Source organism: Ranitomeya variabilis, chromosome 6, assembly GCF_051348905.1.
Source record: "Ranitomeya variabilis isolate aRanVar5 chromosome 6, aRanVar5.hap1, whole genome shotgun sequence".
Lineage (NCBI taxonomy): Eukaryota > Metazoa > Chordata > Amphibia > Anura > Dendrobatidae > Ranitomeya > Ranitomeya variabilis.
This window is the reverse complement of record NC_135237.1, coordinates 471,494,741-471,516,354: the sequence shown is the minus strand read 5'-3', so window position 1 is coordinate 471,516,354 and position 21,614 is coordinate 471,494,741. Positions and strand designations below refer to the sequence as shown.

Sequence of the window (21,614 nt, the reverse complement as noted above, 5' to 3'; positions counted from 1 at the left end):
CCAGCAGTGCAACTCAGAAATCCACAGCAGAGACGGACACCCAGTGCAATTCAGAAATCCACAGCAGAAACGGACCCGCAGTGCAATTCAGAAATCCACAGCAGAAACGGACCCGCAGTGCAATTCAGAAATCCGCAGCAGAGACGGACCCGCAGTGCAATTCAGAAATCTGCAGCAGAGACGGACCTGCAGTGCAATTCAGAAATCCACAGCAGAGACGGGCCCGCAGTGCAATTCAGAAATCCGCAGCAGAAACGGACCCACAGTGCAATTCAGATATCCGCAGCAGAGATGGACCCACAGTGCAATTCAGAAATCCGCAGCAGAGACGGACCCGCAGTGCAATTCAGAAATCCGCAGCAGAGACGGACCCGCAGTGCAATTCAGAAATCTGCAGCAGAGACGGACCTGCAGTGCAATTCAGAAATCCACAGCAGAGACGGACCCGCAGTGCAATTCAGAAATCTGCAGCAGAAACAGACCCGCAGTGCAATTCAGATATCCGCAGCAGAGATGGACCCACAGTGCAATTCAGAAATCCGCAGCAGAGACGGACCCGCAGTGCAATTCAGAAATCCGCAGCAGAGACGGACCCGCAGTGCAATTCAGAAATCTGCAGCAGAGACGGACCTGCAGTGCAATTCAGAAATCCGCAGCAGAGACGGACCCGCAGTGCAATTCAGAAATCTGCAGCAGAGACGGACCTGCAGTGCAATTGAGAAATCCACAGCAGAGACGGACCCGCAGTGCAATTCAGATATCCGCAGCAGAGATGGACCCACAGTGCAATTCAGAAATCCGCAGTGGAAACAAAAGCTGGCAAAAACCCACCAGCGAAACTGTCAGGAAAACAACCGCTGGCAAAGCTGCATCATGAAAACAACCGCTGGCGAAGCTGCATCATGAAAACAACCGCTGGCGAAGCTGTATCAGGAAAACAACCGCTGGCGAAGCTGCATCATGAAAACAACCGCTGGCGAAGCTGCGTCAGGAAAACAACCGCTGGCGAAGCTGCGTCAGGAAAACATGGCATTTTCCTTAAAGCGATAACGCCTGGGAAAACTTAGAGGCTGCATCGGCATCTAAAAGATGCCATGTGTTCAAAACCTACCCATGTATAAACACGGAGGATTCTGAAGATCCTCCTTGCAAACTATCAATGAACAGCAGTGAACAGAGCGTTTCAGGGGCTTTCATTAGTAAGTATCTTTTTTTCTTGCAAACTCTTGGTTTGCAAAAACACACATACGTGTGAACAGGTCCATAGTCGTATGATGAGTACATGTTTTATCCATGAAAACTACGAGCAAAAAACATGCGTTAAATATGGTGGTCTGAATCAGGTACATTTCTATGTTGAATTTTCACTGTGGACCAAATGTGGAAATCCTATACACACCACTACAATATCATTGCATGGTGGCTCAGTGGTTAGCACCGCTGTTATGCAGCATTGGAGTCCTGGGTTCAGATGGCTGCAAGGACAATATCTGCGTGGAGTTTGTATGTTCTCCCCACATTTGGTGGGTTTCCTCTGGATTCACTGGTTTCCTCCCACATTTCAAAGATATCCTGATAGGGAATTTAGATTGTGAGCCCCATTGGGAACAGTAACAATGTCCGTAAAGCGCTGAAGAATATGATGGCGCTAAATAAGCACAGCATAATATTAAATTGTAAAAATGACACTAGAAAACTGTACAGATAATCTGCAAATATTAAAAGGCTGACTGTCACTTCCAAACAGAAATCAGGTGTGAACAGGTGCTTACTAAGAGTAGCCATCTCTATATATATCCAACAAATAAAGTAGCACTCTGTAGCGCTATAGCATGTAAACATGAAAAATATGAAATCTGAATTGCATTACTGCTCTGGAAAATTAGAAAAATTGAGAATACTTCGTGCATAAATTGGCCAATTGATATGTACCCAGCAGCCACGATAAGGCTACTTTCACTAGCGTCGGGCTCGGCCTGTCGCGGTGCGTCGGGCCGAGGTTACCGGCGCTAGCGTTCTCTGCGCCACACAACGGGGGCAGCGGATGCATTTTTCCAGCGCATCCGCTGCCCCATTGTGAGGTGCGGGGAAGTGGGGGCGGAGTTCCGGCCGCGCATGCGCGGTCGGAAAAAGCGGACCGTCGGCGGCAAAAAAACATTACATGTAGCGTTTTTTGTGCCGACGGTCCGCCACAACACGGCGCAACCGTTGCACGACGGTTGCGACGTGTGTCAATCCGTCGCAATACGTCGCTTAATGTTAGTCTATGGGGGAAAAACACATCCTGCAAGCACTTTTGCAGGATGCGTTTTTTCTGCAAAACGACGCATTGTGACGGATTGCAGTTAACACTAGTGTGAAAGTAGCCTAAGGCGATTCTCGTTGTTGGGAACCTGCCTATGGGAATTCTCTCTTGGGCTAGAGCCTTCATTTATATGGGAACGTAGGATCAAATTTCATATACAGTATATCACGTTTGCATGCTATAGCGCTGCCGCATACTATTTTATTTGAGGATTTCAAATTAGTGACAGAACTTCCTCCATCCTACATTACACTAAATTCCATTTTTTTGCCCGTTGTATGCAGTAGTTGTGCTTAGCAAAACAATAGTTACCCATCTTTATCTGACGACCTAATCCAACACCCCCAAAGTGTCAAATTCATTGGATAGAAAGTGCAACGAGTGGTAATCCTTATCTGAAGGACACATAGTAACATAGTAACATAGTTAGTAAGGCCGAAAAAAGACATTTGTCCATCCAGTTCAGCCTATATTCCTATATTCCATCATAATAAATCCCCAGATCTACATCCTTCTACAGAACCTAATAATTGTATGATACAATATTGTTCTGCTCCAGGAAGACATCCAGGCCTCTCTTGAACCCCTCGACTGAGTTCGCCATCACCACCTCCTCAGGCAAGCAATTCCAGATTCTCACTGCCCTAACAGTAAAGAATCCTCTTCTATGTTGGTGGAAAAACCTTCTCTCCTCCAGACGCAAAGAATGCCCCCTTGTGCCCGTCACCTTCCTTGGTATAAACAGATCCTCAGCGAGATATTTGTATTGTCCCCTTATATACTTATACATGGTTATTAGATCGCCCCTCAGTCGTCTTTTTTCTAGACTAAATAATCCTAATTTCGCTAATCTATCTGGGTATTGTAGTTCTCCCATCCCCTTTATTAACTTTGTTGCCCTCCTTTGTACTCTCTCTAGTTCCATTATATCCTTCCTGAGCACCGGTGCCCAAAACTGGACACAGTACTCCATGTGCGGTCTAACTAGGGATTTGTACAGAGGCAGTATAATGCTCTCATCATGTGTATCCAGACCTCTTTTAATGCACCCCATGATCCTGTTTGCCTTGGCAGCTGCTGCCTGGCACTGGCTGCTCCAGGTAAGTTTATCATTAACTAGGATCCCCACGTGATAAAGCTTCAGAAAGAATGTAAAAAAGTTTTTCCAAAATGTAAAAACATGAAGATGGCAGTGGATAAGCCGTACGGATCCTGTGCACATAATGCAATTAATTCACACAGACTTGTTACTTTCATCATCCAGCTCATCATGGATAATTTCTTCCTCCTCCAAATTATGGCCGAGTGTGATCTAGTGAGACTGGTGCGAGTGACACTGCAGCCACGATGTGCTCTCGGCACCATTTATTCCCACTGACCTGTTACGTCATAAAGGTAAACACCCTGTATAATAATAATATGCATCAATTAGAAATTGGGTCATGACATCCTAAACGTAGACAAAAATATAGAAAATGTCCTTTACTATAATAAATAAAAAAATACTTGGGAATAAGATTGTTTTCGTGTGCGATTCCTTTATTTTATTGAACCATAATTTTTGTGGGTCGCAAACAAGGTGTGCAAGAAACTGCAGCCAGGAGAGTAATGTCTGCCAAAGTGCGCACTTGAGGGGAGTCCGCTGACGATTTAACAGTAAATCTTCTGGCCCAAATTTTCCACTAACTTATTTTTTTGCCTCATTTTCATATATTTTACTGTAAGTCTGTCAATGCACAAATGGCCATCCTTCCCATCATTACACAGGCCGTGCGACCATCTTGGGTGCGGATCACGGATGTGATCGCTCTGTCCCCTACAGTATCAGGTGATCGGCAGCACATTCTCTGTGTACACAATGCAATGTGCTGCCAATAGAGCAGGGTCTTTTCTTTATGCACCGTAAAGATCCGAATCACCAGCGTTTTTCTCGTTCTTCAGCTCATCACCGGCCGATTACCTACTTGTCTAAATGCACCGGAGGGGTCAATGGTCAGGGTGCATCCACACATCCGCATGAATGTCGATGTGCTGACCCATTTTTTTATCAGACAGCACAAGGACTCACTGAGAGCCTCCAATTCTAGTCCTAAAAATTGTGTCAGAGTAGAACATGCTCCACGTTTCATTCTCAGATTCACGGGTGTGTGGATAGATCTGTGCGGCTCTATGGGTCTGAGAAAACATTGTGTGTGAACGCACCCCAATGTGCTCCAGGGCAGTAACGCTATGGTAGCCGCTGGAGTCGTCAGTCAGTACACACTAAATCTCATCAGAACCTTAAAAAGAACCCGTCGGACCATTTGTTGGCATGAAGTAGTGACACACGCCCGATCACAGCGCTGTCACTCGTGTGTGAAGAGGTATCATTCGGTAAACCTTTAGATTATCCGTAGAGGAGCAGATCCAGGAGTCCAGCGTACCCATGAGAGGCAGGCTGACCCCGGCCCCACCACCGCTGATCGACAGCTTTCTTCCCATTCCTCTGTAGCCAGGCGACAGGAGCCAGCACCTCACAATACTCGGACTTCTAGGTCACAGGCCCGACATGGCGGAGAAACCTGTCAGTTTGACAAAACTAAAACATATATGCAGATCAGTGACAGAGTGCTGAAATCGTCTGTCACTACTTCACGCGGTCAGGGTTGTCAGACAGGGTCCCTTTAAGAGGATGCTGAGAATATATTTACTAGCTACAACAAACGACATCAAGAAATGACACACAAACACACCGGTCTACTTACCAGGAGAAAACAATGACTTTCTATCAACTCCGCAACCTCTCCCTGCTCCTTAACAAACAAATCAGAGGGTGTGAGCGTGGTATTCACACCCAAGGGATGCTACATTAAAACGGCCAGGTTATTACAAAGGTATCCAAATTGGAGGGTGTGCTCAGCGCCATGAATGTCTCACCCAATCCTCATATTAGTATCATAGAGAGTCACTCAGAAACCAGTCTAATTCACGGCTGACCACAGGAAGTCTGCTGAGCCTAGGGCAAGAAGAGGGAGAAGCCTGGAGCTGGGCCAAAACGGATAGCTTGTAATAAGCACATTAACCCATTGTGAAATAATGAAATATATAGCCAATATCTCCCGACCACAGGGATAAACAACGTATTACATGGCAGCCCTTCAGGTGATATGGACAGCCCAACACTGCCCTACAGCATCCCAACAAGGACCACCACGTGTCCTCCAGACGTGACCACCTTCCCAAGTCCTCTACTTATCTTCATAAACCACAACCCCAGTCAGATGGTGCAACAGATCTTCCGTTGCCACCACCGTGCGGAGTGCGAATACCCTGAGGGTATGTTCACCAACATCCAGCATCAACCTACTATATCACATAGGTACAATCGCCCGTAAGAACCCTTTTCACATGTTAAGGATTCTGTGCAGAGTTCTCGGTAGGAAATATCTGTGAATAGGGCATCTTCTATCATCCCACCCAAGCACACACTCCGGATGGCATCCGCGTGGAATAAAGAAGAGTTTAATCCCACTTATATTTGATGGTTTTTATAATACGAGACATAAAAAGTTTCCATCGATGCATAACTAATGCTCAATCATCATTTACCGACGACCACAAATGGAATTAGTGCTGCGGATTATGAGGTGTATGACGGCACCCAGGAGTGAAATGCTCTAGAACCGGCCCTGACAACCTACAGACCAATGGATGCCGCAGTAAAACGCTACGCAAAAAAGTCATAGAACTTATTAACGGCTCTTAAGTCACCAACTTCACTCACTGTCATGTACAAAAAATGTTTTAATTCACATCATAAAATCTGTGAGCCGGTTATTTTGCGCATTTTAAATCTTGTTAATATCAGGGCTAAACGGTAGCTCTGGTCACACGACAATCAGATCACAAGCTCATAGTATCAGTAATGCAGATATGGCCACATTACCGCACGGAACATGATGAGACATGACCGACACAAAACAATATGCAAATCTGCTGAATTGCTGGTTTTAAAACTGCAAGATACAAGGAACTACTACAGCGTGAAGTCAGGGATTTGTGGTAGCGTCTCATTTTGCAAGTCAGCAATTTTTTTTTTTCTATCAGTGTGTTGGGTGCTGTAAATGTTAAATTGCACGTGACTCACAAAAAAAAAAAAGCTGTGCAACATTAGGGCATGTGCACACGTTGCAGATTTGGTGCATTTTTGCCATGCAGATTTGCTAGCAAAACCTGTAGCAATCCTGATGCCAGCAAAGTGAATGAGAAATCTGATGTGTCATGCAGAGTGCACACGCAGAGTATTTTTGACTTGCAGAAGAATGAAGGCAGTGGAAGTACTACAGAAGGCAAGTAAGGTTGATTTATGTATTTATTTACAGGACAAACCTATGGAATAACCTATGGAAGGAAAAAAAAAAAAGAAAACTTTTAAAACATAGAATGTAAGAAAGTAAATCTTTGCTGGTGGAGAAGGAAAGCCTAGCAACCACCCTGGTTGGTGGTAAGTTCCATTAACTGTTTCTGTAAGGCCTCATTCAGACGCACACGTTTTTTCACGTACACAAAAATAATCAATGGGCTTTTCAGGGACCCATAGACTTGTATGGTCCTTTTCATTCATCGGGCCAATAAACAGACACGTCTCTGTGATTTTTTCACGGAATATACAATTCGCAATAAAAACACGAATAAGTGAACAGCCCCACGACGATAACGGGTACATGTTCTATCCGTGAAAATCACACATAAAACGTGTGCATGAAAACGGGCGTCTGAATGAGCCCAAGAACAAATGACATCAATAAAAAGTGAAGATTGTTTTGTGATGTTGCAAATGCCTCCTAAACCTACAGAACCATCACATGTAGAATACCGGATAATGTTATTTTAAATATACGATACTATCAAAGAAAAATAAAATCTCTGCATATTCCTCCGCACAGTGCCACTCGCTGAATCTGGCTGATAACACTGCCCTTTCACCCAGTGATCCATGGCACAAGTAGCCTAGAAAAGACAAGTTTCGTAATATCTGCCCAAAAAATACAGAGGAAGCAGAGATCCCTCGTCATGGTATTCCAGCAAGCTCCGCACAAGTGGGTGAAAGTATTCAGCGAGGTTACAGCAGCTGTACAGGCGGATCCACAACACGTCGGCCAATATAGTAATAGCCAAATATTAAGATCACTCACATCATCAAAAAACACACACTAAACATAAAAGAACTCTAAAGCTGTGCAACTATTTTATTTATAATAATAAAAAAGGAAGTACATTTGTAATAGATCACCAAAATGTTTTGTATGTGTAATAACAAACATTAGGCTATGTTCCCACAATGAGGTTTTGATGTTGTAGATTTTCAGCACCTATTAGGCCATGTTCACATGTTCAGTATTTGGTCAGTATTTTACATTAGTATTTGTAAGCCAAAACCAGGAGTGGGTGATAAATGCAGAAGTGGTGACGTGTTTCTATTATATTTTTCCTCCAATTGATCCTCTCGTGATTTTGGCTTGCAAATACTGATGTAACATACTGACAATATACTGAACGTGTGAATGTGGCCGTAAGTAAATTATGGTAAGTTACTTTTCACTGCATTTTTTGATGTGTTCTGTTACATGCATTCTATTGTTACATGTGTTTTTCGGAGAGGGAGAGGGAGAGAGATTAAGTAAATGTAAAAAATAATCCACATTGACCTGCATTGGGTTTCGTGTTCCGGTCCGGAAACCGACTTTACAGTAGAATCGACCGATTTCACGCAATCCGACTTTCGAGAAGGTCGGGTTTCACAAAACCCAACTCGATCCTAAAAAAGCAAAAGTCGCTCAACCCTACTCACGGCCTTAAGGGTGAGTTTTTTGTGAGTTGCTGACACTGTGTATTTTCACTGCATCAAAAACGCAGCATCTTACAGTTCCAGCAAACTGGATGGGATTTATAGAAATCTCCTGCCTGCTGTGTTTTTTTTTTTTTTTACTCAACATAAGCTGACCTGCCGTGCGTGTTTCCAATCCCCAACATGCCAATTTCTCTTCCAGGTGTGCTGAGATTTAATTGCAGATTTTTCCCATAGACTTACACTAGACGTGGAAAATCTGCAGGTAACCCAATTTACTGAATAGGTGCAGAAAATCTGCAACATCAAAATCTCATTGTGGGAACATAGCCCAAGTCCGTTCCTTCTTGAGTGAAGGCAGAATATAGGACTTCAGGATCAGACTATACAGGGTTAATTCACCTGTCACTATGGTGACACATAGGCTTGCATAAGAGCTGCAGAAAAAAAAGAAAAAATAGGACATTTTTATTAATAATTAAATTAATTTTTGATTCTTCAGCATGTCCCACCCATGTGTATGTATTGGGAAAAGAAATACGTAATTACCGTACTCATCAATAGAACATTAAAAAGATTTTTGAAAACAAAAATGCTCAGTAAAAAAACAAAACAAAAAAAAAGAAACAGACTTTTGAAGGGAGTGGCAAAAGTAAATTCCTTTATAGTGCACTATGCAATAAATACACAAGCTGGGATTCTAGGTGTCATATGTCAAATAGAAAATACTGGGAATTTAAGAGATAAGTGTCTAGATTATGAAGCCTCTTTCACACAAGTATCAGTCATAAAAAATTCCAGAAACATGATTATTAAATACCCTGCAGTAAATAAACTGCATAGTGCATGAAAACAATATTGGGTACTTGGTTAACATGTTTTTACCAGTGGTTAGTGTGAACGTGCGCTTGCACCAGTTTATATCCCAGTTCATTCCTTTGGGGTTGTTTTTTAGCACCAGTTATGCCATTCTCTAATAGTGAAATTGTGATTTGACCGTGGAGTGAACAAATGGACGGGCAGAGAGCTTTAGTGGAAGAAGCTTGACTATCATTTTAAAAACGCTTTAAAACCAGTAACACAGGCTCACAATATTCTACGCAGCCATTCCCAGTTTGGAGGACAGCGTATAAATCTGCAACGGCCCTTTCCCTGCCGCTGGGGACAATCCGGCCTCATGTCAGGGACACACTGGCCTCCATCTACAGGTGACCAAACAGAGGATTTGTTTTGAGGTCTGGAGTTTATTCCCCTTAGCTGGGTGCACTTGAGCCTATAACAAAATAGTCTTCCGCCTTTTACCTTGAAAACTCAGCAATTTTTCCCCCACTGGTCATCTGTGCACAATCTGCTTTTATATAACTTCAGCTATTAATAATGTATAAGACTAAATACAGTTTCCTAGGTTAATAATGACAATGTGTCTGTTAGAATCGGGTGCTGCGCTGTGGCGCCATATGGAACCGGATTTACTTTGCGCACCCATAGACTTGAATGGGAGAGTCTCATCCTTCACCCAGAAGAAACTAACACTGCTGCAATTTATTTCAAGTGCAGATTCGGTCTGTGAAAAAAATAAATAAATAAAAACTGCTCATGTGAACAGCCCTACTGAGTAGTGCGGTCCCTTTTTTCTCCTCGGACGGCAGATATGGTCGTGTGAACGAGCCCTTATAGTAGAGGATAGCTTGCCATAGTTTAGACAGAGTCAATAAATATTTCATTAAAATTCAGCAACAGCATGCGGACCACCAGCCTTGTCCCCAAGTCCCATGATGGGGGCAGCAAGAGTCACTAGGACTTGTCTCACAGCGCTCATTTTCAGATCAGGCAGGAAAGCTTTAAAAGGGGTATTCCCAGAACCAAGTTATCCCCTATTCACAGCATACACCACAACGTAAGGATTGCTGGGGGTTCGATCACTGGGACCCTCAGTGACCCCAAATCCTAAGAATGGGGCTCTATAGAGCTGGTGTGGAATGGAGCACAAGCTGGAACCCGGCTCCATACCTTGTCTATGTGACTGCCGGGAGAAAGCAGAGTCCAGTCCTCCACAGTACAGCCACAAGGACAATGGCGGTGGAGCACGCGCTCCATTCCAGACTGGGGGCTCCCGCAGTAGGACCCTTGTTATCAGTACTCATTGGCATATATGGCTGCTGTAAAGCACATCTCTAAATATGTTAAATAAAAACATTTAAAAAAACCCCGAAAAGCTAAGATAGTTGCTCCATAATTACCGTATATACAAATCATAGCATACATCCATCATAAAACAAAATACGAAAAGAAAAATTGATCAATATTATATTTTACTTCAAAAGTAAAAGGTGATACATTACCATTAGGGTGCCCAAACAAACAAGGGGAAAGTCTTCCGAACCAGCCAATATCCAGTATATGGGGGGTCCCAATGCCCCTTCATGACAGATGTTGGATGAAAGATTTGGTAATGGTCGATTTCCACATATCAGATCCACTGTATTGGGCAGGAGACTATTCCTCTCTACACACTGAATGGACTGGGCTGGGTGGGCTCATAGCACAGCTATCAGAGGACGAGCAGTGGGTGGGCTGCACTATAGAAGTCAACCAATGGCCAGGCTTCAAACAACAAAATACTGATTACATTACAAAGTGTTAATTATTCCAATAGTCCAGGATGCAGGAGCACTATCAATACAAAGGAGGGGAAACAATGCAAACAAACAAGCCTTACACAATGGCGCTATCTGTAGTTGGGGCACTGGTGTATTACTTCATAAGGGGATTAGAGACACAAGTACTGAACAGCTAAAACACCCCATTCCTGCAGGGCAGGAGGATTTCCAGAATTATTCTGATAGCTCAATCAAGTACACAGGTTACATGAATTTTGACATGTCGGGAAAACATTCCTGATCTTCAGGAGTCTGATTAGTTATGTTGTATCATCACCACACTACATCTCAAATACGCAGACAATCCCACCTAACTAATCATGGCCAATCAAAGCCCTGTTAAAAATTGCAGACATTTTAGGACACTATTTTTGAGGTTTTTAACCTCTTGTGAATCCAGACCCCGTTCCATAATCTCACGAGACACGCTTCACACTGCGCCGTTACAAATGTGGCCTGTGTCGGAAAGTACAGCAAATCTTTAGGAACAGCATGCTTTTCAGTGCGCACAATGAATTTTACACTTCTACAGCAAAGCTCGGCAAATTGCAGGAAGATTGGATAATGCCATCTCTTTGGGAATTTTTACTGTTGGGGATAATGTGTTCTTCCCAGGCAGCCTCATTGAAATAATACACGAGTCGTGATGACGGCTGCATAGTGCCAATATTGCATTTAATGTAAAGCGTATGCATTTATCTTCTCCTGCTGTCAACCTGATTACTTCACAATGCAAAAAGGCTCTTCTTTAAGATAAGGTGTTAAAGTAGAAAAAAACACAGCTTTGTGAATAACAAAGGCTGGGGAGGCTGGCATCCATCACTTAAAGGGACATTATACTTACTGAGAGGAAGGGGGGAATGAAGAAGATGGTGGCCTGGCAGCGTGGTGCCGGCGTTCCAGCATGTGTGCTCATTTACAGTCGTCTAGTTAAGGCTGGCACAGAAATGCAAGGAAGGTGCTAAACGTTCAGGATAAAACAATGTTCACTCCTGTTATTGGTGACTGCATGTTATCAAGGACATGTATTCTGAAAACTACTGGCTTCATATACTCCAAATTGTATGAATGGCAAAGGATCAAAATATGTAGATTACAGGATTCTTTCTAGCTGACAGCAGGTAAAGATGAGCACAACGATTGTCAATAGCCGGTTCCCACCTCTAGACTGGTCTGCCGTAGCGCTGGTCTTCATTGTAGCGGCTGGTCTTTCCTAGGTTCTGAGATGTCATCAGATGCGTTGTGCCACGGGCCCATGAGCCCAAGAAACAACAGCGATAGCCAGGCGGGGCTGAGGCAAGGAAGCCCACAGAGGTGAAGTCTGGCTGCAACAGAGGACCGAACTGGGTTCTGCAAATCATTCTGTCCACCTTTATCAAGAAGCATGCAATCAATGCTGGTCCCATGTCTGGTACTAGCACCCATCTCCAAAATGGAATCCTGTTCACCCATAAATACGGTCACTGTGAATGGAGGTGCACGCGTGCTCCACTACTTGTGGACCTTCCACAAAATGTGGACTGTGGCCTCACTGATACTATTCTTAGTCAGAATAGGGTCATACTAAGCCATCACTTCGGAAGGAATTATTCAGTCACGTAAAAAAAAAAAAAATAGTGCGGGAGTATAAAATGAGGGAATAATGGAGTGTGTGTAATGTGCTCACTGCTAGGATTCTGCCGTTTCACACTCCCCTCGCTCATATGCTATTTGCATACACAAGCCGACTGCCATCGCTTTCAATTCTCTCCTTGGTCTCAACTGTGAGAAGCGCAAGAGAATGTGTGTCAAAAATCGCTTCCATAGTAATAATTCAATATAGGACTATGAAGGACATGCACCTCCATAACCATTTTGTTGTATCAAAAACGTAAGGAGCCAAATAGTTGGTGCCAAAGACCAAATCAGATCCTGACACTGGAGAAGAAATGCCTTTTCCAACGCTCATCTACCCATCCTTTAACTAGTAAAAAAAAAAAATCCCACTAAAAAATTCTTAATGAGTAATATTAACACCCCACCCGAAATGTGATTAGGAGCAAGATGATCTCAAGGCAGCAATAAATATATGACGTCTGCGGGCGCAGTAATGCAGTTGTAAACACGAGCCCGTAGAGAAAATATTCCTACACATTAATATTACACCAACCATACAGAACAATTCATAGGAAAAAAAAATGACTACGAAAAAGGATTATTTGTGAAACATAAATGGAAAAGAATCGCAGTTCTTCCCATGGAAGAGCGGACTGAAGTAAAGAACTGGTCCCTGCTCTGCAAGGATGAAGCGGACACTTCTTTCTCTTACTCCATGTGCTTGATGATTGATGCAGCGTTACTAACCCCGCAGCAGCTGGATTGCAGGAATGCCGATGAAGAACGCTTATGGTGGAAGATTTAGGTCACACTCAGGCAATTTACATGGCAGTGAATGCAGGATACACCTAGATGTTAATAGACGCTTTCCTACATGATACATTGTGAGGTTCAGACCAGACTCTCCGGATGTAAAGGATGAGCAACTTGTGGCCCCAGAATATTACACCACACCTGCTGCAGCTGCAAGAGAGCGCGCAGCCATAGGCAACGGTTCATCCTTTGCATTCAAGCCATTTTTTGCTTTGTATTTTTGTGCTGGTGAATTTTGTGCCAAAGTCATAAAAATGGAGCACAAGGTTTTGAATTTGACACAAATGTAAAACATTTTTGGGCCCATTGTGCTTTTTTTTTTTTTAAAAAAAAAAAAAAGTCAATAATATTTAAAATGTCACAGTTTTCATCGATGCAAAAAAAAAGAAAACTACACAGATTTTGTACTTCACAACGATACTTGAAAAACTGCAAAATTTTGCAACATCAGGATTAGAGATGGGTGGACCCCTGGATGTTCGAGTCCGGTGGGTTCAGCAGAACAGAATAGTACCCGGACCCATTCACTTGAATAGGGGGGCCTGAACATTCAGTGCTTGCCATGCTGTCATGTGCATGACAGAGCGGCAAACACTGCTTCTGGACGGTGGCAAAATCATTACCGCCGGTCAGACAGCTGCAGTTCCCATTGGCGTCGGCTGATGGAACTACTATTCCCTGCCTGCTGCCGCTAATAACAGCAAGAGCAGGTGGCGGCTGATGGGAGTATTTATTAGACAGCACCTGCGCTCTAAATAAATAATTTAAAAAAACAATGTGGGTTCCCCTGTATTTCTGATAAACAGCCAGGCAAACTATAGGATTAGTAAAATCCATGGCCCCTTACCAGCCTGAGAATACCAGCCCCCAGTTGACTGCTTTAGTTTGGCTGGGACCCCAAACCGATTTTTTAAATTATTTATTTAAATAATAAAAAAAACCAGCATGTGGACCCTCTAATCTTGATAACCAACCATGCTAAAGCTGACAGCTGAGGGTTGCAGCCCCCAGCTGTCAGTTTTGCCTGGCTGGTTATCAAAAATACAGGGGAACCGACGCATTTTTTTTATTATTTATTTAGAGCACAGGCGCAGTTAGGAGCACTACTCCCATCAGCCAGTGCCTCCTCTTACCGTTATTAGAGGCAGCAGGAATAGGCTGATGGGAGCAGTAATCCCATTTATATCTCTGATCACAGCTGCTGGCTCAGGGTACTGACGGTAATGATTTTACAGCCGATCAGAAGCAGTGTTTGCCATGCTGTCACGCACATGACAACTCGAGAAATCCCCGCTGTTCGGAGAGGAGGGACGAACTCAAACAGTAACATAGACTTCCTGGTGAAGTCTGTGCCCAACAGTAGGTGTTCGGTACGGACGCCAAAGTTTACTGTTAGGGTTCACCCATCTCTAATCAGGATGATTTAGCTGAAAACATCTGGATAATGAAAACCGTACCTATATGGAGACTGGAAAAAAAAAAGCACAAAAGCCATAATGCCTAAAAAACACTTACTCTACACTAAGTGTAGAAAAACACTTTACTCTAAAACACTTTACTCTAAAAAAAAAAAAGGCACAAAGAATGATGAATCGAGGACATAGTTCCTAAATAAAAGGCCATGGAGAAGAATCCACTATGCTGTATTTTTGGTCTCTCCTTAACGTACTGTGGGAAAAACATCCAACATGTAGATGAAAAGGAGCAATGCTGTAAAGTTGCTTTCATCAGCCACAGACTCCAATATTAAAGATAATCTGTCATGACTCATGAGGTCTTTACAGCACCATCTGAGGACAGCAATAAGAAAAACATTATCAAAACTATACAAAATGTCCACTGGAATCGGAGCAGGATCTCTGTCCCTACTTTATGTTGCATCAGATTGGGATGCAAAAACCTGATGACAGATTCATATTAAATAAATTCCATGTGTTTTTAGTTTTTTTTTTAATGGACTGAAATATTGAATGATGATTTTTTACTACGCCTTTCCATAGTTTTTTCAGTAAACTGCCGCAAACTGCCTAGCTGGGGGTTATACACAAGAACTCTTTTTTAACCTGTTTCACAATAGATCCCTTTAGTGAGTGGATCAGGATCTTTTCTAGCATAGATCTGCCAAATCTGCATATTATGCAGCAATGTATCTAGTTTTATATATGAAGGGGGTTGGCTGGCTGATTTTAAAAGCTAAGCCAGTCCCCTTCCCAGTCTCTGAATCATCCATAACTAAAAACAAAGACGGCTTTGCTACTGAACTGAGCGCTGGTTAGTAGAACATTTTCACCTGTGTTGAAGCAAATACAAAAGTAGAACAGCTAGGAAGGGAGATGACAGCGGGATCTGTAAAGGGAATGTGTCATCAGAAAATTATCTATTGTTTAGTCTTTTTAAAATGTTTTGGCATGGCAGGTTTTTTTTTTTTTTTTTAAAGACTTTAATTTTCTATTGTTTCAGGTAGTAAACATATAAGTTAGCCACAATGGTCAGATCCAGGCCCCTTTCTATTGTATTGAAATGCCAAAAGACCCTGTGCACAGGGAGGGGAGCTGTGACATCACCTGCTGTGATTGGTGGATCCTGTGTCATCAGCTGTGTATAGGGGTGTTAGCTGTCCGTGTAATCCTGCCCCTGATGATTATGAGCGTGCTGAAAACTCTTCCTGAAAGCATGAGTCTAAAAAAAAAAAAAAAAAAAAAATACAGGTGCCAATATAAAATTGCAGGATTACTATTCTTTTTCTTTAAAAAGATCATAATATAAAACTGTTCACATGTAACACAAAAAAAAACAGATATAAACAATAAGCTATTTTCTGATGCATTCCCTCTAAAAATTAAAATAGGATGGCAAGTTGTATTAATTTTAAACACACGTAATGCGCTTTTTATCTAGTCGGACAGCTCCTTTATACCGGTAGCTCTTTTTACAGACTACTTCTGCTATGAATTTAGTAGACCTTTAACTAGAAGTCGGCCATAATTCCAAAGAGCATTGTGTACATTTCCCCACTACTAGTAATGTGAAGTACATGATGATTCTGAGACGGAAGAACAGATAACAGCTATTTACTTTATTGAGCGAGGGGACATTACATTGCATCTCTCGCTCTGCGTGTAACCTGACTTTACCTTTCGCTATGGTGCTGTGGGCACATTGCACAAGGCTGTAACAGTGACTGATTAGTACGCAGGGACACAGCTTGTGAAAGTGAACAATGGCAACCTCGGCTCCAGAGGATTTAACAACTCTCGCCGTGATATAACAGTACAACGCAACATGAATCATTATTTCACTTTAACAAGCTCTGGGTACCACATGCCCGATCCTGGATTCCTGTGTACACCTTGTGCCAAGTCATGTGCGGGGCACGAGAATCCGCAGCAGCCTTTCATCTGCATAATGACACATACAGACGCTTTCTAATTAGTACATCGGAGCCAGGAGAGAGGGTTTAAATAGACATACTGAAGAATAACAGTCGTCAGCTGATATTAAGGGGCTTCACATATTCAGGGGTGTACGCTTTTATGGAGGTGTACTGGGCAGGGCTTCAGGCCCGCAAAAACTTTAAATACAGAAAAACACCTTTGGGCCATGTGCACATGGTGAGATTTTTATTTTGATGTTGGTCAGCCAAAACCAGGAGTGGGTGATAAATACAGAAGTGGTGACATGTTTCTATTATACCATTTGTATGCGGACGACACTCAGATCTACCTCTCTGGCCCAGATGTCATCTCTCTGCTGTCCAGAATCCCGGAGTGTCTGTCAGCCATATCCTCCTTCACCTCTCGCTTTCCAAAACTCAATGTAGACAAAACCGAACTCATCATCTTTCCCCCATCTCGCGTATCCCCCCTACCTGATCTATCTATTATGGTAAATGGCATCACGCTCTCTCCAGCACCTGTATTCCGCTGCCTCGGGGTAACTCTCAACACTGCCCTGTCCTTCAAACCGCACATCCAAACTCTTGCCACCTCCTGTCGCCTCAAACTCAAAAATATTGCCAGAATCTGTCCCTTCCCCAGCCCTCAATCTACTAAAACTCTTGTGCATGCCCTCATCATCTCCTGCCTCGATTACTGCAACACCCTCCTCTGTGGCCTCCCCGCCAACTCTCTTGCATCGCTCCAGTCTGTCCTCAACTCTGCTGCTCAGCTAATCCACCTCTTTCCCCGCTACTCCCCTGCTTCTCCCCTCTGCAAATCCCTCCACTGACTCCCAATTCCCCAACGAATCCAGTTCAAACTACTAACACTGACCTACAAAGCCATCCACATTCTGTCCCCTCCCTATATCTCTGAACTAATCACCCAATATCTTCCCTCATGTAATCTTTGATCCTCCCAAGATCTCCTGCTCTCCTCCACACTTATTCGTTCCTCACACAACTGTCTTCAAAATTTCTCCTGAATATCCCCATCCTCTGGAATTCCATGCCTCTACATGTCCGATTATCCACCACCCTCGGATCCTTCAGACGGAACCTGAAAACCCATCTCTTCAGGAAAGCTTACAGCCTGCAATAACCATTCTGCCGCCTCACCACCACCCGAGCTGCCGCCTCACCACTACCCAAGCTGCTGCCTCACCACCACCCGAGCTGCTGCCTCACCACCACCAGAGCTGCTGCACCCCTGACCTTCTGTCTCTTCCCCAATATCCCGTAGAATGTAAGTCCGCAAGGACAGGGTCCTCTCCCCTCTGTACCAGTCTGTCATTGTAAATTCGTTTACTGTAAACGATATCTATAACTCTGTATGTAACCCCTTCTCATGTACAGCACCATGGAATTAATGGTGTTATATAAATAAGAATAATAATTTAATACCTTTCCTCTGATTGTTCCACTCTGGATTTTGGCTTCCAAATACTGATGTAAAAAACTCACCAAATACTCAACGTGGGCACGTGGCCTTAGTCTCCTGTCCAACGGGGAACAACAGGTAATATTATTATCATTATTAATAATAATAATGTATTGTGGGGGTTATTTTTTACTATGGATGTTTCATGTGACAAAAAAATATATATATATATTCTGGCTGATGAATTGCAAACAGTAGGCTGACTCTCCCTATTTTCAGCTAGTGCTGGGTATAATGGGGTAGGGTGGGCCGTGAGCGCATTAGCATTAGATTGGGGGGTTACAGTGACAGGTTGACAGCTCTGTTGTACTGCTAAACACTTAGATAATGCAGGACAACAATGCTGCGAATATCGACCGGGAAGACGAAGAAGTGATGGCACAAGCGCAGTACTATGGATGCAGAAACACTTTGTTTAAAAAAAATAAATCATAGTAAAAACAAATATGTTTTTCTCTTGCATTCCTCAGGTGCTATACCTTTTTTTTAGTCCAAGAAGACAAATTGGTGGCCATAATATAACTTAGACCCTATAATAGATATTAACTATTACCTGTGCACAGGATGAGTAATTAATTTCTGATCAATGAGGTTCTGACCGCTGAGTCTACCGCTGCTCTACAGAACCGGGTTTGGCTTTTTTGTATGAGTTACAGCTAAATTATTTCATTTTTAATAGTACAAACCTTATTAAACACCCTTGCAGAAGCTAAGAATAACCAAGTGACGACTTTCACGGAGATTTCAAGTATAAACAATATATATATATTTGATTTATACACTTCAAAAAGATGCTGGTTCTGGTGAAATGCACTATGAATATAGAAACCTTATTTCCCATAGTGTGAAGATTCCATTTATTCAGCAACGCAGCCAGTTTAATGCGATCTGTTTAGATCCAAGGAAAAAAAAAAAGTCTTATGTGTAGTCTAGGAAGATTTTTATAAAGTCAAGATATAAAAAAAGAATCATCATGACAGTGTGTTTTACCATAAGGACTTACGCATATGTGCGTATTTTCTGTCCAAACCTCCGACCCCACAGCACTGGTCACTACTGACATGTACATAAAGTGCAGCACAGATTCATCTCAGCTAAAAGCCGAGATCCTTAGATCAGGAGCAGAACAGACATTTATAGGACATTTCATAACTTTCCCAAATTCTTACGAGAATATTTACAGCACATCCTGCATTGTACTACTGTACAAATTTATTATATCTTTTAAGAGTTGGTATATTTCATATCGACTCCACCAAAACAGACACAGACACCAACTTCAACTCTGACTCTACAGCCCTGGCACTTGGGCCAATGTTGGTCTTTGAGGCTGTGCACATGTCTGATTTTTCCCTTGGACAGAGCCAGTCCAAAAAAAGAATTGTAGCAAGTTGATGTTGGATCCGATTATCGAATCGCATTCAGCAGAGCAAGTTAATGAGTCTATGGAAAACCTTCGGACTGCACTCAGATGACATCTGAGTGCAGCCCGATTTTCGCAGACTTACCGAATGGAGAAGACGGACACTTTTTTTTGCTTATTCTCCTCATCTGAGAAAATCGGCACATGCTTTCATCACACTCTGATCAGAGTGATTAGCATACTCAGCCGGATTCTCTTGAATGAGAGAATATGATCTTGTGTGACCCTAGCCTTAGATTGAGAATATTGTTTTACACTGATAGCCCAGGAGTACTAACCATCCTCCCCATTACCAATACTGAAATGTTCCGACACTCCAAGGCTTTAGGAAAGCCAATGAACCTTGGGCATAAGGACGCATTAACATTACCCTCAGTGTTGGGTTGCCATGTATAGTAGAATTCCTAGACACTTCGTAAAAATACACATTTCTTATTTCATTGTCTGCTAGAAAGAAAAAAGGTGCCTATCTGCGAGAAAAAAAATGTCAGTGATATTTCAGAAACCGAAGAGGACTGTGCATGTTCTTGCAGTTACTATTTTCACTTTTCAGTAGAATGCTGACTGTCATTGTCTGTGGAACAGGTGATCACTGGCAGATAGGCGTCCGTCTCCCGTCAGCCATTTGCTCTAGTGGCGGCTGGATGTAATCAATGTGAACAGCGTTGCTCTACGCAATGTGTAGCGGCGGCTGCCGGGTACTGCAGAGCAGCTCCAACAGGGTTATTTCTGTTATGCTGCCCAGAAAAAAATAATAAAAAATCAGATTGATTCATCTTTAAGTATGGGATGACGAACCATGGCCAGGTAAGGAGGGGTAATCTCCTGCCATCATAACTCACATGCACAAACACTGGATGAGCAGGGATGTAAAATCACACTGGGCATCTACATACCTGCCGTACACCGGCATCCCAATAATCTCCGCTTCCTGTGTGAGGGAAAACAAGTGGAGACTGACTCACTACAGGGAGCGGTTTAACATTCCTCTGACATAACACGTTGACAGACAGCCATTTTGCTGGAGAGCAGGCACACCGCCTGACACTATAAATAATGTGCAGGTCTTTTATTACATTGCGGAAGGAATGACTGGATGCTGCAGCACATCATCCGACAGCAGAAACGCACAGGTTAGCGCCCGGCACAGTCACCATCTCATGCTAAATATTTCTAAAATCAAACTTTTCTGTTAAAGTGTAACCGCAGCTATAGGGGGATTGTGTTACCCGGTGTATGGGTAGATCCGCTGCGGACCACCACGCTACTTTATACAACTCCCACCTCCTCCATTCAGGAAAAGTTATCCAAATCTTCATCATCCTCTCCGGATGAAGCAGACGTGAAGAGTTATGGCGCACTGCAAAATATCCGTAAGGGTCTCCGTGTCCAAATTCGGACCATAGACAAATATGACCCTATGGAGCACACATTAAGCTGGATTACAGGCTCCCTTATTACCAAAACATACTGCGGTATATGCGGATATTTCTTGATGATACTCCTCTTTTTCACAAGTCATTTGTAGTTTAGAATGATTCCAATTTTGAAATATTAAAATCTGTTTTGTGCGCAGATTTCATGGTGAACGTTTGCATCACACATCAGGAACACGAGCTGCAGTGTAAAGCATGGAGGAGGGGCACCGCCGTACTAGGAGGGGCACCGCCGCACTAGGAGGGGCACCGCCGCACTAGGAGGGGCACCGCCGCACTAGGAGGGACACCGCCGCACTAGGAGGGACACCGCCGCACTAGGAGGGACACCGCCGCACTAGGAGGGACACCGCCGCACTAGGAGGGACACCGCCGCACTAGGAGGGACACCGCCGCACTAGGAGGGACACCGCCGCACTAGGAGGGACACCGCCGCACTAGGAGGGACACCGCCGCACTAGGAGGGACACCGCCGCACTAGGAGGGACACCGCCGCACTAGGAGGGACACCGCCGCACTAGGAGGGACACCGCCGCACTAGGAGGGACACCGCCGCACTAGGAGGGACACCGCCGCACTAGGAGGGACACCGCCGCACTAGGAGGGACACCGCCGCACTAGGAGGGACACCGCCGCACTAGGAGGGACACCGCCGCACTAGGAGGGACACCGCCGCA

General features: G+C 43.6%; 1 protein-coding gene across 3 annotated transcripts in view; it reads right to left on the bottom strand.

Moving 5' to 3' along the window:
* Nucleotides 1-21,614, bottom strand: part of NCOA2 (nuclear receptor coactivator 2) — a 181,738-nt gene that overhangs the window by 97,168 nt on the left and 62,956 nt on the right. Inside the window, exon 3 of one of the 3 annotated variants that reach the window (XM_077270627.1) lies at nucleotides 15,766-15,880. The exons of the other annotated variants lie outside the window; for them this stretch is intronic. The gene's annotated coding sequence lies outside the window, so the exon portion shown is untranslated. The remainder of the gene's footprint in view (nucleotides 1-15,765; nucleotides 15,881-21,614) is intronic. 3 annotated transcript variants of the gene reach the window in all.